Source organism: Dendrobium catenatum, unplaced genomic scaffold, assembly GCF_001605985.2.
Source record: "Dendrobium catenatum unplaced genomic scaffold, ASM160598v2 fragScaff_scaffold_156, whole genome shotgun sequence".
Taxonomy (NCBI): Eukaryota; Viridiplantae; Streptophyta; class Magnoliopsida; order Asparagales; family Orchidaceae; genus Dendrobium; species Dendrobium catenatum.
This window is the reverse complement of record NW_021318618.1, coordinates 8,465,614-8,480,796: the sequence shown is the minus strand read 5'-3', so window position 1 is coordinate 8,480,796 and position 15,183 is coordinate 8,465,614. Positions and strand designations below refer to the sequence as shown.

Sequence of the window (15,183 nt, the reverse complement as noted above, 5' to 3'; positions counted from 1 at the left end):
ATCCTCTTGCAAATGTATTGTAGAAACATCCATGACTAAAGCCAAAAGATATGAGCTTAAAGCTGATCCTTGATGTAATCCAACTGAAATAGGAAAATACTTGGTCAAACTATCTTGTGTTTGAACATAAGCAATAGCTCTTGCATACATATCCTTAATTACTTGAATATAAATATTATTATTCCCTTTCTTTTCTAGAGCTATCCAGAGTACTTATTTTAAAACTCTATCATATGCTTTTTCTAAATCAATAAATATCATATATAGATCCTCCTTATTATCTCTATACTTCTCCATCAAAACTCTCAATAAATGTATAACTTTCATAGTAGACCTACACGATATGAATTCAAATTGATTTTGAGAAACATTAGTATCACATCGTAACCTATGCTCAATAACTCTCTCCTATAGTTTTAATGTATGACATGTTAACTTAATTCCTCCATAATTCATGCACTCTTGTGCATCACCTTTATTTTTAAAAATAAGAATCAATACACTCTTTCTCCACTCATCTGGTATTTTTTTAGTCCTCAAAAATAATACTGAAAATTTTTCTAAGCTGATAAATTCCTTCATATTCTAAGAATTTTAACATCTATATTGGAATATCATCAGGTCCAATAGCTTTTTCACGCTTCATTTTCTTTCAAATCTCTTTAACTTTGGTTTTATTAATACACCGATAAAAAATATTTATTTTCATGTAAGATGCTAAAGTCACTAAAGATAATCAAAATCTCACAATCTTCTTTGAAAAGATTATCAAAATATCTCATCCACCTTTGTTGAATATTGTTCTAATAAAAGCACTTTTTGATCTTTATCCTTAATTCACTTTACTTAAATCCTTACTTCTCATTACTCTTTGCTTGGCTAACTTATACATATATTTTTTTCCCTTTTTAGTATTTAATCAATTATATAAATCATTGAAAGCTAATTTTTTTTGCATCGCATATTGCTTTGTTGACTCCTTATGAGTCTCATTATATCTTTTTCAATTTTTTGAGCTTTTACGCATAAACCAATTTTTATAACGAAGCTTCAATTTTTATAACAAAGCTTCTTATTTTTTATATTTTCTTGCACATTTTAATTCCATCATAAATTATTTTTATTACTATGAGCTTTTCTTTTTGATATTCAATGTACATCCTTTGTAATATTCTTATTACGAGTAGGTACTTTTTCTCATATAACATTAGCTTTCTCGTGATAGTCAAAATCATAGAAAATTAAACAAATTTCAATTTTTTTGTACACATCACATCTAAAATCCTAAATAATATCTATATATTTTCAAAAATTATAAAACTTTCCATATCACAATTAGGCCCTTTCCCTTAACTATTGCAAGTGAGTTCATAATCATTGGTTAAGTATTCAGGGTGTTCTTATCATTTAAGGTTAGTTTAGTTCTCTTAAATTTATGTTGTCCAAGCCCTAGATTGATCTCTATTGCAATCCTCTCCTTATCCACCAAATTAACTCTATCATCATATTCTCACTTACCTAAGTCTCGTGGGAAGGGTTCTCAACCAAATTGGACCTCTCTAGGTGGTCTCACCTTCAAGCTACACCATTTTTAGATGGATTTTGCTATAGAATAATTAGCAATTGCATATAGGGTTTTCTAAATGCGAGAAAGTTTGTTTATGTGGACTTTGGGCTATTTTCTTCCATATGGCTCGTTATAACATTTACTTTAGTTTTGTTTTTTTAAACATAGGGTTTTATGAAAGTTCTAGCTTTTTAATAACACGAACGACATAAATGTAAAGATGTTCTGGACAGAGAAAGTCCATTTCTAAGTTCTTTGGGTAATTTCTTTCGTCGAGCCAATTAAGAAAATTATCTAGATCAAGCTAGTTACATTTATGCTTTCTTTTTTAATAATATAGGGTTTTATGATATTTTTGACTTTTTGATTGCCCAAACAACATAAAAATGTGGATATTATGACATCTAAGAAGTTTTCACTTTAGAATTTTTGGTAGATTGTTCTTGTTATTCTACTCATTTTGTTATATTTCTTCTGAATTTTTGCTGGGTATTTTTAATTATACAGAGTTCTAAGTATTTTGATGTGTGTCCCGATCTCAATAAAATTTACTAAATGAATAAATGCTTTAAAATATTGTAGTTAATGTTATCTATAAAGTTTTATTTTTGACAACTGTTAAAGTATATGTGCAAATTTATTTCAAAATTCGAATTGTTTTGTTATAAACGTATAATTATGTATTTACGTGACGTGTTTGATCGGTTCTATTTATATCTATTAAAAGTGTGATATTTTTGTGTTTGTATGATTGAATATGTGTATAGGAAATATTGGCTATTGTTATTGATGCTATGTGCACTAAAGTGAAGTTATAAGAACCAAAATTCTAAATGAAGGAATTGTTGACATACCTTAAGATCAAATTTAAAATAATTGTCTATTTTAATAACTTAAATAATCAATTAAAGCTTATATGAATTCATCAATATAAATCATTCCAGTGAAAATAACTAAAATTATATATATCAAAATATTTCACTATTCATTCTCCAAAATTATATTTATAATAGACAAGAGATCGCTTACAATCCATAATTTATTCCAAGCTACTAATTAAAAAAAAAAATACAAAGCAAAATCAAAAGGAAAACCTAAGGATCTCTGATAATCTCACTCCACCTGGTCTTGATCCCTTCCCTAACATAAAATCATTAAAATTTACATGAGCTGTAATGCCCAATAGAAACCCAAATTCATTAAAGCTTCTAATGCAAGGCTTAAAGAATAAATATGCATGCTTAATTCAGTTAATAACATTCAATCTCATGAATGATCAGATATTATTCTTAAGTAGGGTGTCAATTTCGGGTCACGGGTCGGGTTCGAGTCGAACTCGGAACTGACACGGCATTAATCAGGTCGACCCTAACCCGACCCGTTTTTGCAAACGGGCCGATTTTCTAGACCATAACCCAACCCGCTTCGGGTTCAGGTCAACCCGACCCGACCTGTTTCAACCAAATCTCGTGCCTCTATTCAGCCAAATCCCGCCTTTTAAGTAAAATTTTTTGCCAAATCCCACGTTTGCGGGCGCTCGATAGTGGCAGCGGGCAGGCTATATGCGACATACGGCGTTCGGACAGGTGTGTCAGTGTTTCTTCCATGCTAAAGATAACCTCAGTGGAAACTCCCTTTCCCATCTTCTTTAGCTTCGGGCAATCTTTCTTCCAATGACCAATCTCCAAGCAGAAAAAGTATACTGATTCTTCCCAAAACTGCACCCACGAGACTTGCCCTGTTTATTGCCACTCCTTTTATTCTTCTATTTTTCAAAATTTCCTCGTTTGAGTGTGAGAGCCTCAACTGAATCTATCTTTGCAGACTCCTTTGTCCTAGGACTGGAATTCATGATCCAGCAATGCAATACTCACCTCATCATAGTTCAAGATCACCTTTCCATGAATGAGTGTCATCATGAAGTTTTCATACTCATATTGGGAGCGAATTCAACAGAAGGAGCATATTATCTTCATCTCCAACCTTATCTAAATTCATAAGATCTATCAATAGCTTTTTGAAGTCATTCAAATGCTCATCAATTGTAACCCTATGCCTCATCTGAAACCTATAAAGCCGGCCTTTTTATGGAGACGATTCTCCATGCTCTTTGTTAGATGCTTGTTCTCCAAAGTTTTCCACATCGTCACAACAAACGTCTCATCATCACCTCATACTTGATCTCCTGAAATGAGCAATTTCTGATAAAGCCACAACACTCTTGTTTATCTTGAGTCAATCTCTCTCTAAAATCTCCTTAGGACGTTCATCGCTCTCCTGAACTTTCTCCTGATTCAAAGAATACAGTGCATTCATCACCTCACACCGCCTATGCCAAAGTTCTCTTTGCTGTCAAATTTTGTCACGTTAATTTTGACAGGATGTGTAACCACCTAATGAATCGATGCCTTCTCCATCGACGAGGTGGATGTATCCATGACTTCACAGGATCTCATAGCATCCATCAAATTGCAACCTCCTTATGACGTCGGAATTGCACCAATCCGGCTCAACAATCAATAAAGCCCAATGCATCTGATCCGTTTGAACGTTGCTACAAGCCCGATCGAACCACACCAACAGAAAATCTTATCGTTCGCAGTCACCGGAAATCGTCGAAATATGGCTCCGATATCAATTGTTGTGCAAACAATCACAACAACAATAAAATCACACAAAACACAACACAATGAATACGACGATTTACATGGTTCAATAAAGATGCCTATCTCCATGGGAAGGGGATGATGATTTTACTAAATTGAAGAATAATAGGGAATTATAATAGCTTTCAAGCTTTCTCTCGTCCTCTCACTATAACAGCCCCAAACCTTTCAATTTATAAATTTGAGGAGAAATAATTAAAGAAAAAACTTCCTAATCTAATTTCCAATCAAATCACATAATTCGGAAATAAAGTAGCTCCATAATTAATTGCAATAAAGAGCCATTAAAGCTTTACAAATAAAGGTCATTTGTTTTTGAAAATAATTCCAAATCAACATTTCTTGCAATGCCCTTCACATAATTATCTACACAATGTATGAACACTGTCCTATTCAAAGGAAATGTTGAGTCATATTCAATGGAAAAAAAGTTTAATTTTTATGAATGAATGTAACGAAATCACATTTCAGGGTTACAGGTAAAGATGATGAGTAATACATATTATTCATTATGAATGCTCAACTTCAGCATCCCCAATTATGGAAGGAATCACACCTACATTTATAAAGAAAAACTAGTACATAAAAGGGGTCAAAAATCATATAAAGAATCATTACGGAAAATTTTAGAAGTGATGATTTAACTCCACTCATTTTATGCAGAAAATTGTGTTATTCTAAATACGACTTTCTATTAATAGTAGAGCTGATAAACATGTACCTCAATGTGAAAATGGATAGGAAAAAAATCATTTTTTTGGAGTTTTAGAAGGATTTTTCCATTTCCTTGTATGGTTTGTGTGTAGTTTTTGTTCCGTTGAAGCACAATTTATGGTCATTAAGTTGTCATCATTTAGCCTTATCTTAATTAGTCTTGGTCAAATAACTCTGTTTTGTGCAAACATTTTTTCTCAACATCTTATCATATTTCCTTGCTTTCCCCTGGCCTTCTCCTTAATCCTTACCTTTTTGGTTCATCGATTGCCCTCTTTTATGCATGCTAATTCATCAACTGGTTTCCAACTTGTTCAAGTGTGATATGCAGATCATTTCTCAAATATAATAATTTTCATTTCATCCTTTCTACTTTACTGCAGTCATCTTAACGTTTTTGTTCCTTACGTCCTAAAGTTTGTTCTAAGGGACATATTTGTTGATCAACATTGATGCATATAAAACAACTGATCAAATAATAACAAATTTACAAGTCTACTTAAACTAATTTTTTTTTTTTATGTTGATAATATGGGTTTATGTGGCCCATGTTTAATTTCCACCGGTTTATTGAAATTACGAGATGCGCCAAGAGGGGGGTGAATTAGAAAATTGTTGCAATAAAAATCCTAAACAAGAGTTCTAATAATTTTTTTGTGTTTTTAAAATTTAAACAAGAAAATTAAATTATGCGGAAGCAAGTACTTGAAACCCAATTTGCAACAACGAATTTTTACAACAATTTTCACCAACCAATTTTAATGTAAATAAAATGCAAGCGTAAATAAAAAGCAATAAAGGAAAAATCACATCAGAGATTTTATAGTGGTTCGGTCACTTGACCTACGTCCACTCCCCAGAATCCTCCACTCCGGGAATTTCACTACTAAGCAATTGTTCTCCTTTTGCCCCCACGGCAAGGCGGAGATGCACAAACCTCACTTTCACCAATTCAGCGTGGCGGAGTGCCAAACGCTTTGTCTCCCTCCCGGCAATGGCAGCGTACCTTCTCGTTTGTCTCCCTCCTGGAGAAGGCAAAGTACCTTAGAGGACACGGATGTAGAAGAGTCTCCCCCTCAGAGAGCCTCCCACAAGATCTTCTCAGGCCACAGGAGGAGCAAAGTGCAGCAAGCTTGAAGCAACTGTGTGATCTCCCTCACACTCCTCCCTCACTAAGCCCACCTTCTCCTTCCTCTCACAAACCATAAAATCTGCTCAAGAGCTCTCTCCCAAGGAATCCCTCTCTAATCACGTTCCTCTCTCTCAGTCACACACCAAAAAATATAAGTTTTTGATATATAAAACAGGCTCCAAGAAACCCTAAAATTTTTCAATTAGCCGTTATGATCATACAGTACGATCATCTATCGTACAGTACAATCCGTAAAGAACAGCCTTCATCCTGGTACGAAGGTTTACGAACAGGCCAAAATTCTAAATATTATCGTACAGGACGATATAAACCCAGTACAATATGATATGTAAAGTCCTTCTGTTCGTACAATACGATTGCTGGGACGACGAAACTCGTTTCTGGACATCGTATGGTACGAACTTCGTACAGTACGATTAGTACAAAATCAAGGGATTGTCCGGTACGATATTCGGGACGATTGAAAACAACCTCGGTTGATCGTACAGTACGAACTATATCGTACAGTATGATAATCAATCAGAAATTGATCCTTGATTTACGCACTAATCTCGGGGTTAATTTAAGTAAGTATTCATAATAGATCGTACAATACGCTTAGTTATTAAACTTACTTAAATTACTCAGGCAGCTAGGGTTTTTTAAATTAGAAACACTTCGTACAGCACGAAAGGAATTGTACAGTACGACTTGTTCACAGATAGCCGTTTCAGTCAGATCAGATCGTATAGTACGATCAACAGAGAAAAATTTTCTTCAATTTTTAAACCCTCTCCCCCTGTGTGTATGCATGGTTGCTCAATCTTGCATATAATTTGTGGCCAGACTCAAGAAACGAAAAAATAATAATAAATGAAAGATTACAATGTTATGGACTCCAACTCTTACTCTACCCAGTCTTGAGTCTTCTTGTTGTCCTGAGTAACTTGTGATTTCCCTTAAATATTAGTACTCACAGACAAGAGCAGAAATCAAAAGTATTCAATGAATAGTAATTCAAACGACATTATTTGTCGTTCTCAAAATCTCAGACTAGGGGTCATGGATTGCAACATTTATATGATGCTATGCTATACGAACAATATCAAAATCATCTACGAACACTGTGATGACTACACTATACTATCTCATAGTTGCATCCATTTATTCTTACACTTGCGCATTAAAATTGTCCTCTCCTTGTCTTTTGGGATTTCAGCTTCGTTTGAAATGACTTTCTTATTACTTCTTAAAGCAACTTTTTAGTAAAATTTTTTGTTATTTTTATACTAAAAAACTGTTTTAAGAAGCAACAAAAAAACAGCCCCAAACAAAGCTTGCCCCTTATTTCAAGACTACCTGCTTTAGCTTCTGTTGAGAATTAAGATAGCAGCTGTCCACCTTCATTCTTTTCTTTTCAGGCATGAAAACGACATATTTGGAACAGCCTGCTAGAAATTAATCCTTTAAATAAAATGGTCTATTGATTGTTTACGGCCGGTAATATATATATCCTTATCCTACTTCCCCCTTTTTATTTCGATTTGATCCACAACCAGTCCTCTAATTTGATTGGTAAGTGTTGAAATTATGGATATCCTCATTCTCTAGTTTATAAAATAAAAAAAATAATAATAATAAGGTCAAATATATTGGTTTTTGAATTTAATGCTGGGAGCTGCAAACCAATTACTGATTGAGTTAGGTGTGCGTGTCATTTCCAATTCTTACTGCATGGCTACACGTACTGCTGCCTGATTATGAGTAATGCATATTATTATTTTTTATATATTATGAATGATATACTTCATCATCTCCAATCATTGAAGGTTTCCTTTCCTTCCAGATGCATTTGTATTTTTTTCTTTCTAGAAAAAAACAGAGCGTGGAAGGGGACAAAAATCATATTATGGAAATTCCTTCTATCTACAAGTAGAAGGAATGATTTATTACCATTCATTTTAATTTCATATTGGGAATTTTGTTATTCCAAATACGAGCTGTTTCTACTTATAGTACGTAATAGATACTCCCATTGTTCTCTGTTACAGCAAGTTCTTGAAGGAGAATGAGTGCTGTCTTCTTGTACCACGACAATGGACAATGGTAGAAAGAAAACAAAATCACTTGTCCTAATCAAAATTTTTTTTTTAAAATTATTACATTTACTTTTGAGATAACTATAATATTAATTATAATTTATAATTGATCTTTTTTTTTGTTATGATAAAATAAAATTAAGAGATAATTAAGCAAATGCATTTTATGAGCATAATTGTTTTGTTGTTATTACTTATTAGTGCCTATTATATGTTGCAATATGTAGTTTATCTTTATCATAATTGATGAAATTTATATAAGTGGCACGTCCTAATTAGGCACGGCAATTAGTCAATAAAAGCTATTAAATTCAGTTGTCTAATGAAAATGATACTGCCCTGTCTGCAACTGCTGACCTCGCCCATCATCTGCATGCATTGTTCACACTCCACTCACATACAAAACCCAACAAAAATTAGATTTTTTTTATCCACTATTTCAATTTTTTTAGTATTTGTTTGGAAACAAAGGAAATACAAAATAAATTCTAGAGCAATTTGAAGTGCTTTAAAATCATTATTTTTTTTGTGCATTTGAAAATATCTCATTGAGCCCGAGTTAGCCTATTCCAGTTCAGCCCAGCCCACCCGCCTATTGACTTTTGGTTCGAGCAATAAATACAATCACCCATAGGCTGACTCGGGCTGTGTGGGATCATCTCATTATCCATACATTGACTTTTATGCAGCAGGCGACCCCACTAGTAGCCACGCATCCGGCCAAATCACATGTATTTGATACCCCTATATATGGTCAACGGTTTTGCATTTATATATCTTTTAACTACCTTATATTGTATTATTTATTTTGATGTGTATAATGGTGACTACGGGGTGGTATAGGAAGTGTACTGTGAAGGGCAACTATATTTTATTTGTTTTATACATTTTTAAATGTTATTTATTGATCGGCATAGGAGTAATGGACCCTTCAAAAAGGCCCAAATGTCCTGGCAAGCTAACAATGGGAGTTAAGGCTGTGGGCCGGCGTGCTTTGCTTCCATCGGTGACCGAGTCACACAGACCTAAATATTTATTTTTTTCCTTCCACGTGTCTTCTCCTCAATTTCCACTTGGTGCCACGTCAGATAGACTATTCAAGGACCTCCACATAATTATTATTTTCGCTACGGCTAGGATTGGACCCCTTCGTCATGACAAATTTTTGGCTCTTGCAAATAAATAAATATATGTTTGGTTCATAGATCTACAGATCATTTCAGGTACGCTCAAAAGTCATTTGATTCAATCCCTAATTTAAATTTCATCTCTTGCTATTAATTTTAATTTAACTAAAATATATATTAATAATTTTATTTTAACTGAAACCCTAAATACCAAATATTATTTCATTTTGGTTGAGATAAAATGATAACGAGAGATGCCTACACCTGCATCACTATATCCTTGATTTTGTACAAGGGGTCTTCTTGTGCTAATTAGATTGATCTGTTTTTGCATTTTTCCATGCTAGAATATATATATATATATATATATATATATATATTAATTGTTTTTTTAATTTAATTTATATAATAAGATTCAAATCTCACAATTGTTCTGTATGTTTGAATGAGTATAATATAAATTTAATAATTTTAATACTTATTTTGATTAATTTTTATCAGAATATTCTCATAAAAGAATTTTTTTATGAGAAATTTAGGTCAATTAATTAAGTCAAATTCATACATATATAATATGAGTAAAATTTAAATTTAAGATCTCTTAGTTGATAGGCAAAACTCCCAACCAACATATCGAAGAGAGTTGTCTAAGAAAATTTCTTTGAATGCTCTTGCTTTTAATAATATATTCTAATCAAAATTAAGAATATATTTAGTAAATTCCTTCAGTTACAATAATTAATTATTCGAACAAAGATATTGACAACATATTTTTCTTTCTTTATTTTCAGAATTTAATAATACTAATTAGATCTGCAAATCTAACCTTTACAAGATGAACAGAATTAAAATTTATTTAAATTGTTATAGTAGTCCCCTATATTTGATGAAAAAAAAAGGACAACGTACTGATGTCAGCAACAGTTATTGATGGAGCTCTAAAATTAATATGGGTTCGCTAATGACTTTGGACCACCTGATTAATCATGATGCGTGGGAATTTTGATTTTCTTAAGACCAGCACATGCATGTTGATTTAAATCTAAGCAATATTAAACTCAGCTCACCTTGGCTTATTGGTTGAGAGCTTATGCTTCCAACTAAGAGATTTTGGGTTCGAGTCTGTGTATGCGTTGTGTGTGTGAGTTTGCCTTAAATGGCATAAATGTCCCAAAAAAAAAAAGCAATATTAAGGCAATTTAATTACGATTTACGGTAAGATTCGTGCAGGCATGCATCATGTTCGTTCTTAATTTCTCATAGATTGATTGGCATTATATATGTCGATCTCAAAAGTACATGTCGAAGGATAATTACATTCATTATTGGCATTATATACTATACACAATCTTAATAATTTTGACATAATGTTTTTAGGAATTATTATATTATTTGTTTTGCATAACATAATTTGAATAAATAAAAAATATTTTTATGAAATTATTTTTTGTGGCCCTGCAGCCATGCATGTGACAGCGATATTCTTTTTTTTTTTTTTCGCATAAAAAAATTTGTTTTTCTGTTCGTTCAAAAGGGTGATGAAAAATAAATAAAGAGAGGGCGCCCATACGCCAACTGGCGATGGAAACGAACGGACGAGAAATTGCCGCCGTATGTAGCCTACAATTAATTAGATTTATCTCTTCTTCTTCTTTGTTCTTATATTACTTTCTCTGACCCTTTTATCTCTTTCACATGCATCAACCGCAGATTTGTGTGTATAAAACCCCGTATATCGAATATATATATATATATATATATATATATAATTGTGATGAGTTTCTTCTTTTAATAAATTCTTCAGTATTTTAATAAAAAATTAAAAATAAATGTGATCGTACAAGAGCTAGCCAGCACTCCTTACCATGATTGTGTTTCTTGAAAAAATACGTCAAAAGACAAAAACTATTAAGCTTATTATAAAAGTCAAAACTTTAGTTATTATGCCAATTTAAATAAGAATATGAGTTGTCACAAATATATACCACACTTATATTCTTATATTATATTATGAAAGAGAGAGAGAATAGATTATAAAGAGTGTTGAAGCTTAAACGCGAAGTAGTTGATTTGTCAATTTTATATAAAAAATCTTTCAAGGAATTAGTGAGACAAAATTTTCATTAAACAAAGATATAATCCCACAAGTAGAATAAGAGTGCGCGCTCCAGATAATGCAAAATAACTACGTTACGCTAACATTATTATGAAATTTTAACTAACAATTAATTAGATCAGAGGGCTTCATATATATATTCTACTCTTCTGCTTCTGCTTCTGCTAATTAATATATATAGGAAGGCTTTAATATATAGAAATCATTCATAAAAATAAGAACATAAATAAATTTCAAATTGTACGTATTAAGTTTTATAAAGTTTCTAATTTCGGTAATCATTATTTGACATTAACATAAAATGGTTGCGTGCTACATTATTAATCTCCAACGAGCATTCATGATTTGATGATTGCATTGCATATTAGACTCGACAGCTAAACCGAAGGACTTAATCCTGCCATCAAATTCCATACGAACATTATTATTATATAGGCAATGTGTAATTAATTAATAAATTTTAATGCAGCCTGAATTAATATTTATTTAATTATTACTCTGTTGCATTCATTTTTCTTTAGGGTTATCTTCTCTTTTTTGTTGTCAATGATCAGTTGATTAATATTTCTTATTTTGTACGTTTTTTTTTTTTTCTTTTTCTTTCAACTGATAGAGATGTGATGATGCGAGGTTAAGTAAATTAATGAGTGTGATCAGACAACAAATTGAAATTACTAGGTTTAGGCATATATAGTCACCAAATTCTTTTTTTCTGCCAATCATATATATATAAAAGTAAGTTCAGCAGTACTCTACCTTTTATTTTATTTTTAATTAATACTCCATCTAGTGCAAGTATAACTTTTTCTGTCTTGTTCGTTGAGAAAGGTGCTGTGGTCATCATCGAAATAACTCTTTATTTATCAGATTTTTTTGCAATCTTTCTATTGAGGCAAATACTTGCCATCTACCTAGCTTGCTAGCGACATTAACTTTTTCTTAAGAAATTAATCCTCTAGCTAGTCTATCTAAATTTAAAACACTAACAAGGAATAAATTAAAAAAAAATCAAATTAATTAGTGCCGTCAATAACTTTAATAATAACAATAAAAAAATCAGCAAGTTGAATATGCTTATTTATAATATCAAAAGAAGCAGAACCGACGTAAATTCTACAGCAAGTAAGCTCTGAATAAATTGATGAATTCTTTTTTTTATTATTAATATTAAATTTTATCTTAAATATTTTTATTAATGATAAGATAGACAGATTTATCTCCTTTTTTTTTATGTCCTATTCCCTAGAAATTATATATTTATATAGCTCTCTTTGCTACATTGCAGCATGTTTGTATCAGTGCGTTCAAACGGTTACTTGGGCTTCTGCATACAGTTCTCCACTCTCAGCCATCCGATCCAATCCCGATGATCAGGATTTTATCGAGGAAAAATCAAACTTGATTAAATCCCAACCGTTCAGATTCAATCAGAAGGCTGGCCGGAGACGACCATTGTAGTTGCCATCAAAGCCGTCCTAAGTCGCATGCCTAGCTAATCAATGATTTTTTGAGAGAACTGTATTCTACAATCACAATAATTAAATAGCATATAATTCACATTATCGCCAAATAAAAGCATAAGATGTCGAGCTACGTACTTTATATGTACATATATACATTAATTGCACTTTTTTTTTCTTTTTTTTTTAATATAATATGTTAAGTACGTATATGTTAAATATTTGGTTTTTTTTTTTATTAATGTGAAACTGTTCTCATACATATATATATTCTAATGTATGAGCTGTGCACTACCGCAAGCTAGCTAATTGCTGCGTCGCCTTCATAACAATATTCAAGTGGTGTTACAAAAACTATTTTTTATAAATCTATTTAATTTTTCCTCTCTATTTATACATTTTATATATAATACAAAATTTCACGTATAAACTGATGGAAGGAATCAAGAACAGGTTAGTGGCGGTTCTCTCACACCCAGCTTCTATCAAAAATAAAAAACTATCAAATTTTATATTATTACAGCAAATGGTAACTTTGATCCTTATTAATTAAGTAGTATAAAAATAGACCTTAACACTTTTTATATATGGAGCTTACAGTACTTGTATTTATATATTTTGTTTCCAGTAAAATTATTATTGTACTTGTAATGAGTACCATTTGCTACATTTTTCTTCTCACCATAATTTACGTTGCGAAAAGAAGATCAAATGCTCTTCATTTATTTATTTTTACGTTATCTTAGAATTTAGTTCATATCGTTCATATCTTAATTTATATCATGCGTCAATTTTTGGAAAATATCTTTGCCAATTAATTTTTAAAATAGAAAAAAATTAAAAAAGAAAAAAAGGAGGGAGGGAAAGCAAAGAGCTGATGGCAACGCGGAAAGTGTAAAAAGTAGAGACGGCAAAGCAAACGCCGCCCTCGTTCACCTTGGAAATTTAATTAAGTAGTATAAAAATAGACCTTACACTTTTTATATATGGAGCTTACAGTACTTCTAATGAATTTTTGCATGAGCACCATTTGCTACATTTTTCTCCTCACCATAATTTACGTTGCCAAAAGAAGATCAAATGCTCCTCATTTATTTATTTTTACGTTATCTTAGAATTTAGTTCATATCGTTCATATCTTAATTTATATCATGCGTCAATTTTTGGAAAATATCTTTGCCAATTAATTTTTAAAATAGAAAAAAATTAAAAAAGAAAAAAAGGAGGGAGGGAAAGCAAAGAGCTGATGGCAACGCGGAAAGTGTAAAAAGTAGAGACGGCAAAGCAAACGCCGCCCTTGTTCGCCTTGGAAATCTAACACTTACTATTCACTTGCTAGTAAGCAGTAATAACTATGCAAAAGCATTCCTCTTCTTCCCTCTTCCCGTTCAGAGCTATAGCCATGGTTTTTCACTTTTCCCTGTGTCTGCATTATTGAATGCACGCGTCTTCTTTTTTTTCTAGATAACTGGAGAGAGAAACTTGATAAGACACAGAGAAATAACCTTTGTAAGAGATAGATAGAGAGAGAGAGAGGTAGCTGACTTTTGAGTGCCCCAGGAGTAAATGCGCCCGCTGTCTTCTTTGACTCCTTTCTCTCTTTCTCTGTGCTTGCGAGAAACAAGAGCAATGATTCCTGCGCCTCTCTCTCTCTCTCTTCAATCTTAACTCCCTGACTCGTTCTCTTACCTTCAGGTCAGCAAGTCTCCTTATGTATATATACATATCTATATAAATATATATATGAGGATAAACCAAAGCTTGGCGTCCTAATTCCTTTGCTTTTTTTTTTTTTTTTTTTTTTTTCATCTCTTGCTCTGTTCAGTTTTGCTTACCGAAAGAGCCAAAGGAGATTCTGATTGAGGAATTGAACAGAAATGGGGAGACCACCATGCTGTGACAAAATAGGAGTGAAGAAAGGGCCATGGACTCCTGAAGAAGACATAATCCTGGTCTCCTATGTCCAAGAACATGGCCCTGGCAACTGGAGATCTGTTCCCACTAACACAGGTTCTTTGCTTAATTCTTCTTTTTTGGATTCATATGATAAACATATCCGAGATTATTCCATCATTTTCACTCTTTCTGAGTTTTTTGTGGTTTCGTCATTTCTTCTCTCTCTCTCCCTCTTTTTTTTTAACAATAAATTAAAAATTAATTTCACCGCTTCGATTTTCTTATAAAATTCTTGAAAAATAATCCATTCAGGACTGTCAAGATGCAGCAAGAGCTGCAGGCTCAGATGGACTAATTACCTAAGGCCAGGAATCAAGCGTGGCAGTTTCACTGACCAGGAGGAGAA

The 15,183-nt window shown here is 32.3% G+C and overlaps 1 long non-coding RNA gene across 1 annotated transcript; it reads left to right on the top strand.

Annotated features, from left to right (window-relative positions):
• Positions 1-14,264: 14,264 nt before the first annotated feature.
• Positions 14,265-15,183, top strand: LOC110098125. Its single transcript, XR_002303313.2, has 3 exons — positions 14,265-14,576; positions 14,707-14,891; positions 15,090-15,183. It is a non-coding gene; the product is annotated as an uncharacterized LOC110098125 (long non-coding RNA).